A 10,000-nucleotide genomic window follows, 5' to 3' on the forward strand; every position below is an offset into this window, starting at 1 on the left:
TCAATCTAAGGAGAGAAACGTAGGAAAAAAATAATAAAAAAAGTCGTTTTTTTCCCATTCAGCCCAAATTATATATATTGGAAGCTCTATTATATAACTAACACGCGCTACTACACAAAGACTACTATACAATGGAGCACAAAGAAAGAACAAATACAAGTAGCCGCTTTTACTGTTTGTGATGTCACAAACAGTAGTAGTCTTCTAGACTACCACTGCCTACACAAAGGAACACAAATGGTGGACAAATAACAGACTTTACATACTGTTTGTGATAAGCCGTATAATTCAGCCTAAAGAGAGAAACGCAGGATAGGATGAAAAAAATGTTTTTTTTTTTTCTATTCAATCCATTTTTAGATGCTGAAAATTTTATGATTAAACTTGAACGCGCTAATTCTTATATTGATATTTACTGCATAAAGGAAACACAATGAATACAAAAAAGAACAAATTGTTAGCAAACCTACTGGGCCTTTGCTGTTTGTAAATACTGCTACTTACACTATCTAATCGACTGAGAAGTATAATTGTTTTCTCCATTTAACCCTTTGAGTACTACAATATTAGCTCACTTTTACTCCAAACACCATTAAAAAGTGTATTGACTTAAAGATGATTTTGTTGATATGAAAACAAATGAACTACCACTAACATCTCCGTTTTCTCTTTCCCTGATTAAAAATAAGTGATTTTGTGAAGCTTAGCAAGTGTCTCTGGTGCTGAAAGGGTTAAACCTCTAGAAAAATTGGGCTGTATGACGGACTTGGGACAATGAGGATAGTAAAGACGAAGGCTTCTCCCCACCTGTCTATGTCTTGTATTGTGGTGATCATGAGTGGTAAATGTATAGATCATCACAACGGTTAAATACACTGAGGGGTACGCCATGCAAGGACACACAGAAAGAAAAGTACAATGCGTGATAAGTACAAAAAAAAAAAAAAAAAATTACACCTAATATGTTAGTCAATACATTTCCCGGTGCATCATGGGTGTCACTTCGCTAGTGTGTCGTGTGAAGGAAACTGCTGCTGTGCTTCATCCACATTCATATGATTTGACTCCTGTTGACAATTTGATACATATATAATTTTTTTTTTTAACACGTTTTGTTTACATCTATTTCCTTTCAATTTAGTGTTTTTTTTTTTTTGTTTCCTGACTTTTTTTTATTTTTATTTCATTCCATGGCAGCGCAGCACGGACAAATTACTGCATAGTTAGTAAATGAATGAATAAGTAAAGAAAGAAAAGAAAAGAAAGAAAGGACGAAAGGAAAATTAAAATAACATCTTGGAATCACACTCTCCCTTCGACAAATTGCTTTCTCTCTCTCTCTCTCTCTCTCTCTCTCTCTCTCTCTCTCTCTCTCTCTCTCTCTCTCTCTCTCTCTCTCTCCACTCTTCCTTGCTGTAAAGGTCAAAGAAAAATAGAGAAACAGTGAAAGTTACAGGTGATATTAGTGGAGGAGGAGGAGGAGGAGGAGGAAGAGAAGTGAGGGAAGGAAAGAACGAAGGGCAACGAAGGATAAAAACTAATCAAAAACAGTAAAAGAAATATTCCATAGAAACGAAATACCAATTAAGCTTCCAAAGTTCACACGCATTCACACACACACACACACACACACACACACACACACACACACACACACACACACACACACACGCGAGCAGGCAAATCTCTCTCTCTCTCTCTCTCTCTCTCTCTCTCTCTCTCTCTCTCTCTCTCTCTCTCTCTCTCTCTCTCTCTCTCTCTCTCTCTCTCTCTCTCTCTCTCTAATCCTATTAGGTCAAATTTTAATGACAACTTCAAGGGAAATGTTTCCTTCAATTCAACTCTCCTTGTACTCAAACAAGGAGGGAGGGAGGGAGGGAGGGAGAGGGGGAGGGAGGGAGGGAAGGGAGGGAGAGATTGAGGGAACACAGGGGAGGGATGGAGGCAAGAGGAGAGAGGGAAGGGTGGAAGATAAAGTGGGAGAGAAGAAATGAGGGAGGGAGAGAGAAACGAAGGAAGGACGAACAAGTGGATGAAAGGAAAAAGGAACATAATAAGGGAGAATAAGAGAGACTGAGAGAGTAAAGCTGAATGAAAAGACGGATAAGTAGATGGAAAGAAAGATAAATTGATAAATAGATAGGAAGAAAGATAAACAGACGGATAGAAAGGCTTAATTTGGAAGAAGACAGAAAAAGACAAAGAAGAGAAAGAAAAGGAAGAGGAAAAAAAAAAGAAGGAAAGACGAGAGGAAGGAAGAAAAGAATGAAATGAAAAGAGAAGAAAAACAAGAAAGAAAGGAAGACAATAATTGAATAGAAAAAAGGAAAAGAAGAATGGAAGCAGGTTGAATGAAAAGGAAAAAAAGAGAAAAACAAGAAACGGGAGGAGCAAAAGGAGATAAAAGGGAAAGAGAGAAAAGGGAGGGAATGAAGATAGACAGGGAGTATAGGAAAGGGAGAATGGAAAGAGACAAATTAAGGGAGAGGGACTGAAGGGATGATGGAGGAAAGGGAGAGATAGATGGATAGATAGAGATAGATAGATAGATAGATAGATAGATAGATAGATAGATAGATAGATAGATAGATAGAGAGAGAGAGAGAGAGAGAGAGAGAGAGAGAGAGAGAGAGAGAGAGAGAGAGAGAGAGAGAGAGAGAGAGAGAGAGAGAGAGAGCATAAATCAAATGGTTAAGGTTGTTACAATATATCATTATCTCTCTCTCTCTCTCTCTCTCTCTCGCTCCTCTCTCTCTCTCTCTCTCTCTCTCTCTCTCTCTCTCTCTCTCTTTCTGATTTTAAGTAACAATACTTAAATTACTATATCTTATTTTGTTGATTCCTGTGTCTCTTAAGTGAAATGTGATACCCCTAAGTGACACACACACACACACACACACACACACACACACACACCACACACACACACACACACACACACACACACACACACACACATGCATTACATGATCAAAAGAAGCTAACAAGTTGATTAATTTTGCAGTTCTCTCTCTCTCTCTCTCTCTCTCTCTCTCTCTCTCTCTCTCTCTCTCTCTCTCTCTCTGATTAATGTAATTTGGTTCTAATGTACTACAAGATTATATTATTATGGTTACTCCTCCTCCTCCTCCTCCTCCTCCTCCTCCTCCTCCTCCTCCTCCCCCTTGTCTTTCTTTTCCTTCGACTCCTCTTCCTCTCCCTCCTCCTCTTTCACAATTTTTATCCTCTTCCAATTCCCAAACTTTCCATCTCATTTTTTTTAATTCGTTTGCTCTCCTTTCATTGTTCCCCTCATCTCCCTCCCTCATATTTTTGGCAACCTGACTCAAGCCAATATTTACTGGTGCCTGAGGGGAAGCTAATTATGTCCACGTTGCGTCCATTGCGCTTTTATTTCTCACCGGCGATGATATAATGCTATTCAAAGCCCTAGACTAATTCTTTTCTTCTCACGCTTGCTAAAAGACATGTGGTGCAAGTTAGCTCCTTTCAGTGCGATGGGCAAAGAGTCTTATCTTTAATAACACTGCAGAATCCTTACATAGGGCCACACGTTGCGTGTTCTCGTGTGTTCTTCTACCCATACTTGTCTATAGTCAAGGGGGTTAAATAAAGATGAAGAATTTCTATACTCGTATATATACCATTAGCTGGAAATTAAGTGATAGTATAATTCAAATCGTTTAGAGTTGCTGAGATGAAGTAAGAAGTGCTTTAGTTAAATTTCCAAAGGAGCTACCGAGTAATTAGATTCTTTTAGTAGTTTTAGTTTTGGGTTGCTCTAATAGAGTAACAAGTGTTCTGAGTTCAATTTCAAATGGCATCACTGATTGTGAAAGGAGCTGTCGAGTTATTTATATCTTGTAGAGGCTCTAGTTTTATGTCATTAAAATCGTTCAACATTGCTCAGATGAAGTAACAAGGTAAAATTTTCGAAGGCACTAATGATTTGTCAAATAGTCGAGTAATTTATCTATATTTTGTTATTCAGATCATTTAGTGTTGCTCAGATGAAGTAGTGAATATTCTAAACGAAATTTCCAGAGACGCCTAAACTGTCGAGTAATTCAAATCTTTGTTGTTGAACTTTAATCTTTTCTCGGTAAAATCGCGTAGATACACTCAGGTGAAGCAATCAGCAAGCCGCTACTGAAAACCGAAGGAAAATCAAGTACAGGAAACTTTTAATATCTGTAGTTTTATATTTCCTTCAATAAAACCGTTTATCGACAAATTTAACTTCTTAAATGCCTGTAAGTTTATACGTCTCCAATAAAAGTCGTCTAGTTACATAGGTGGAGCGGCAAGCATTGCGTCACTGGCGGTGGAAAGGCTCGATCTCAGTGGCAACATCTTAGTCGTGTCACTTTCACCTCCTCTCGCCCTTCCCTTAACACATTTTCTGCTAAGGCGGTGCTTTCTTAAGTATTCTTAACTACTCGTAGATAACTAATGTCTCTTATCGGTGCTTGTAAAAATTCTTAAGTGTCATATGAAAAAAAAAAAGTGTTTGCACAGACACAAAAACGGAGAAAAATTAATTTGGACTTATCCTTGGGCTACGGAACTGTGCACTTAAGAGACCGTAGAATTAGAAATGAACATGTAATTAAAAAAAAAAAATGTTATAAAGGGAAATATCTTCTAGAGGTGAATGGATTACGCGAAAGTTAAGGCGATATATATATATATATATATATATATATATATATATATATATATATATATATATATATATATATATATATATATATATATATATATATATATATATATATATATATATATATATATATATATATATATATATATATATATATATATATATATGAGAAGCGTCTTAAAACCTATATTTTAAAACAGTTCAATTCATAGGTAGGGGAAATACAAAAGCAGTTCCAGAGTTTATCAATGAAAACATATGAAAGATTGAGAAATACAAGTTAACTCTTGCATTAGGGAGGTGGACAGAATATTAACTCATCTCCAATTACAATCTTAATATTCAAAACTTCACCAACGTATCTATCTTATATTGCCATTTTTAACAGTCATTAATTTACCAGTATTACAGTTCCATCTGTCACTTCTCAGAACAATCCTCTCATTAATGTACGTAAGTTTCCCTGCAAGAGTAATGAACACGGCGAGAAACACACCTCTGTACCTCACGCGGTGTCTGCTGCTCTCTATAACCCTATGTACATTAATTATGAACACAGGCGACCCTTGTAGTAGATCCCGTACCTTTCTTATTGTTTATATGAGGGTATGAGGGTAGAGAGTTACTGTGTGTGTGTGTGTGTGTGTGCGTGTGTGTGTGTGTGTGTGTGTGTGTGTGTAGAAAGCCTTGTAGTATCCCTTTGTTGTTAATATCTCACTAGAACCATAAAAAAAAAACACTTAAAAATCCGCGTCACTTCAGCTTTGAATGTAGTGGAGGTGAGGCGCGGAAGAGTTTCATGATATAGTTCTAGGTCTCATCGCATTATACTAATTAACCCTCCTACTGCTATGGCTATTATTTTTGTTTAGCATTAAGGGCATTGTAGAAAAGGGTAATTTGCATGGAGATACAGAAAATACAAAAAAAAAGACGATTTCTTGTCTTTTTTACACTACAGAACCATTTAATTAAGAGACTACAGCACAAAAACAATATGCCTCAAAATGTTATAAGTGATAAGGGGGAAAATGTATCAAGTAGTGAATAAGCTAAGCCACAATGACTCTCGAGACTGTGAGATGGTCTTCCGCAACTTCTGTTTAATCTCTTTATAAACACAACATTTATTTACCGCGGAGATTTCTCATATTTGTTCTCTCTCTGGAGTGTAAGCCTTCCTCACCCTTGTTCACTCTCATACTTGTTTACCGTAATGCGTAGGTCTTTCTCACACTTGTTTATTCTCATACTCGTGCACTCTGGCGTGAAATCCTTATTCTCTTGTGTAATCTGAACAAGAGGAGTACTGAGACATTTCCAGCACTCTGTCACTAAGTCTGTCTCAGTAGTCTCGCCACCCAAGGACGCGGGGATTCAGTACCTCTGCCACTGCTCGATGCTCTCACCAGCTCATTGGTCTGTGTATTCCTGTCTTATTTTGAAACGTAAGGCAAACTTTTAGTGCTTTATTCCTACCAAATCACATACTTAATTACAAGATGCTGGATTACTTAAATAGAAAAGTCTTACATTCAAGTAATTTTCTGATGGAAATAATTTAATTTTGCTTCACGTTTTAAAACAAGACGGGAATACTTACATCCAATCAACGAGTGGGAGTGACAATGTTACTGTTTTGAAACAAAACACAAATTAAACCTTTTTGACAACTTTTTATTTAGTTATTGATATGTTTTTTTCACTGCTATGTGAGGGAACAGCAGGGACAAGTAACACACTCCAGTTTTAAGTCATTTATCTACGTATCTTTATTTTCTACCCTTGAGTCAACTTCCATCATAAATCAGTAACATTATAAATCAATAACAATAACATGTTAGAAGATTTCAAGACCCCAGCCTCCAGTGCTGACCATACGGAGTTCTATTTACTACATTTTCTAAGCGTTTAATGGATTTCCTGAAAGGTTCATCACTTGTTCTTAATGAATAAATGAACGAATGAGTCAATGGAATTAAATAAATAAATAAATAAATAAATACACACACAATATATAATATATATATATATTATATATATATATATATATATATATATATATATATATATATATATATATATATATATATTTATATATATATATATATATATATATATATATATATATATATTGATAAGTAATTACCTAACTGCCTACCTAACTAACTGACTAAATGTGACAACAATGACTACTTATATAAATAGTGAAGTTTATAACATAAGTGAATAAAGATCCAGCATGATAAAACTATATTGCAAAGGTAATGACCAACATAAAAATAAAAGCATTTTATGACGTTACTTGCCAAAATAACAATAGTAATAACAAAAATAAAGCTGCATCCATAGAGGGAAGCCCTTGACTAGAGATAATACCCGCGTTTCCCTCCATCCATCTAAGTATCTATCTGTCTATCTATCTATCTATGTATCTATCTATGTATCTATGTATCTACCCTCTCCATCTATCAATATATATCCACGCACCTACCTACGTATCTACCTACAACCAACCAACCTATCTCCCTATACACCCATCTGTCTACCTATCAAAGCCATCCATTAAACTAAGCCAAAACATTCCCAGCCCTCGCGTCCCCTCACTCACAGTCTGGCGGGCTGGGCAGGGGCAGGGGGCGGTTCAAGGGGGGGATTCTCTTACTGTTCTGTCAATTCCCCGCACAGCCTTCCCTCTATATTCAATTAAGATTCAACATATTCTGAAATGCACGCGTCATCTTGCCTTGGTCACCCCTTCACCTCATATTTCTTCTCCTATACTAGATTATCTTTGTTGGTGTTTGTTGTTGAGGTGTGTGTGTGTGTGTGTGTGTGTGTGTGTGTGTGTGTGTGTGTGTGTGTGTGTGTGAGGGTTACTGGCCAAGAGGTACTACAATTTGTAATAAAAGAAAGGCAAATTGAGGTGCCATCATAAGCTTAGTTAGGTTAGGTTAGGTCAGGTTTGGTTAAATGTTACGACTTTCACTTTTTGGCTATTTATTTATTTATTTTTTCTGTATTTTGTGCTTAATGTTTATCTATTGTGTCATTTTCTTCATATTTTTGTATAATCTTCATATATTTTCGTATATTTCAAGTGAATCTTTTATTTACTTATTTTTTTTATGAGAAGTGACAGTTATCCATTTTTTTTATATATAAACTAAAAAAACAGACATCACACAATAAAAGCGAGATACAACACTCATACCCTCTCTCTGCCTCTCTTCCAATCATTCGTACAATCACTAGACAGTCTAAGAAGAGAGGCAGCTGTGCGTTCTTTCATATAAAAAAAAAAAAAAAATGGAAATAAAAAAAAAACATCACACAACGAAACCAAGATGCACAAGTCTGTCTGAATACTAATAAACTCATACTTTCTCTGTCAGTCCTTCATAAAAAATCACCAGACAACTTATGAGGAGAGTGAGAGAGAATTGTGAGTTCTTTCATATAAAAAAAAAAAAAAAATCACACAACCAAACCAAGATGCACAAGTCTGTCTAAATACTAATAAACTCATATTTTCTGTCAGTCCTTCATAAAAATCACCAGACAATTTATGAGGAGAGTGAGAGAGAATTGTGAGTTCTTTCATATAAAAAATAAATAGAAAGAAAACAAAGCATCACACGACCAAGCCAAGATAAACGAGCCTGTCTGAATACTGATAACTCATACTTTCTCTGTCAATCCTTTACACAAATCACTAGACAGTCGACGTATGAAGGGAGAGGGAGATATGCGTTCGTTCACATAAAAGAAAAGAAAATTGATACCACACAACTAAACCAAGACACATGAATCTACACGAGTCTGTCTGAATATTCTTTCCCAATCAGTCTTTCACACAATCATCAAATAATGAAAGCACCATAAATTTCAGACCGTACATCCATCCTATTCATCCCTTCCTCCCTACAGACCACCACAACCACCACCTCTCTACCTGACCCCCACTACTAACACGACAAATTAACGGGAGGGTATAGGAAAGGTAAACAACCCTTTCATTTCAAACCGTGCGGCCATCCCTTCCCTTCCTTCCCCCAGACCACCACACCCATCACCTTCCAGCCTCGCTACCATTACTTCTAACACACGACAAATTAACGGGAGGGTATAGGAGAGTTAAATATCCCTCACATTTCCCTCCACTGTTCAGTAAATCCACCATTACCGAAATCTGGGTCGCCATGTTGCTTTCACATTTCATGGGCTATTTCGCTTCAATGGACGGTGGCTGAGGGACGCGAGGGGAAGGACTGAGGGGAGAAGGGAAGGAGGGAGCAGGGAATAGAATAGTAAAAGGAAAGGGGAAATTTGAGGAGAGAGAGAGAGGGGAAGGGAAAAAGAGAGTGAGGGTGTAAAAGTAAAGAGGGGTGAAGAAAGGATGGGAAAGAAAGGTTATATAGAAGAATAGAGGGAAAACTTAAGGGAAGAACGAAAACAAAGGTAAGGGGAATAGAATAGTAAAGATGGAAGGGGGAAATTTGAGGAGAAAGAGAGGAAAGAGATAGAATAAAGGAGACAGTGTGTGGAAGAGTAAAGACGGTGAAGAGATGAGGTGATAGAGAGAGAGAGAGAGAGAGAGAGAGAGAGAGAGAGAGAGAGAGAGAGAGAGAGAGAGAGAGAGAGAGAGAGAGAGAGAGAGAGAGAGAGAGAGAGAGAGAGAGAGAGAGAGAGAGAGAGAGAGAGAGAGATACCACTAAACACAACTACTAATAAACCATCAGTGAGAGGACAGGACAGAAACAGAACAAGCATTCTCCCCCGCCAACTTGTCTCAATGTAAACAATGTGCCGCATGAAAAATTATGGAGGAAAAAAATGTATATTACAGAATACGAGAAAATTTACCTTTTTATACTCGCAATTAAGAACAACATCAGGTAAATAATGTACTGTGAAAAATATTGTTAGTGTTGGTGGGTTTAGTAATGGTACTCACATGTTGCCGCCGCGCCTCTCGCCTGAAAGATAAGGAAAGGTACAACTTATTATGAGGAAAATTACTTACTGATATCTAATAATCAATGTGTTTTCTGGAAATATATATATTTAATCTAGACATCAAATTTTTTTTTTCAACCTAATTATTGATGAGAAATTTTATTTAAGAGTTCATTAGTTTCTAATAGAAAACCCGCTTTACATATTTGATTTGATTTTGATTTCATATTTATTGCCATTATAAAAATGTACAAGTTCCTTATTACATTCTCTTTATAAACGGCCTAGTCTGCAGAGCCACAGGTAACTCCTTTGTAGACATAATGATAATGTCATCTAAGCATTCTAGAGGAGAGATAGAGGGAAAGATACCATTTA

The sequence above is a fragment of the Scylla paramamosain genome, chromosome 25 (genome assembly GCF_035594125.1).
Source record: "Scylla paramamosain isolate STU-SP2022 chromosome 25, ASM3559412v1, whole genome shotgun sequence".
Classification (NCBI taxonomy): Eukaryota; Metazoa; Arthropoda; class Malacostraca; order Decapoda; family Portunidae; genus Scylla; species Scylla paramamosain.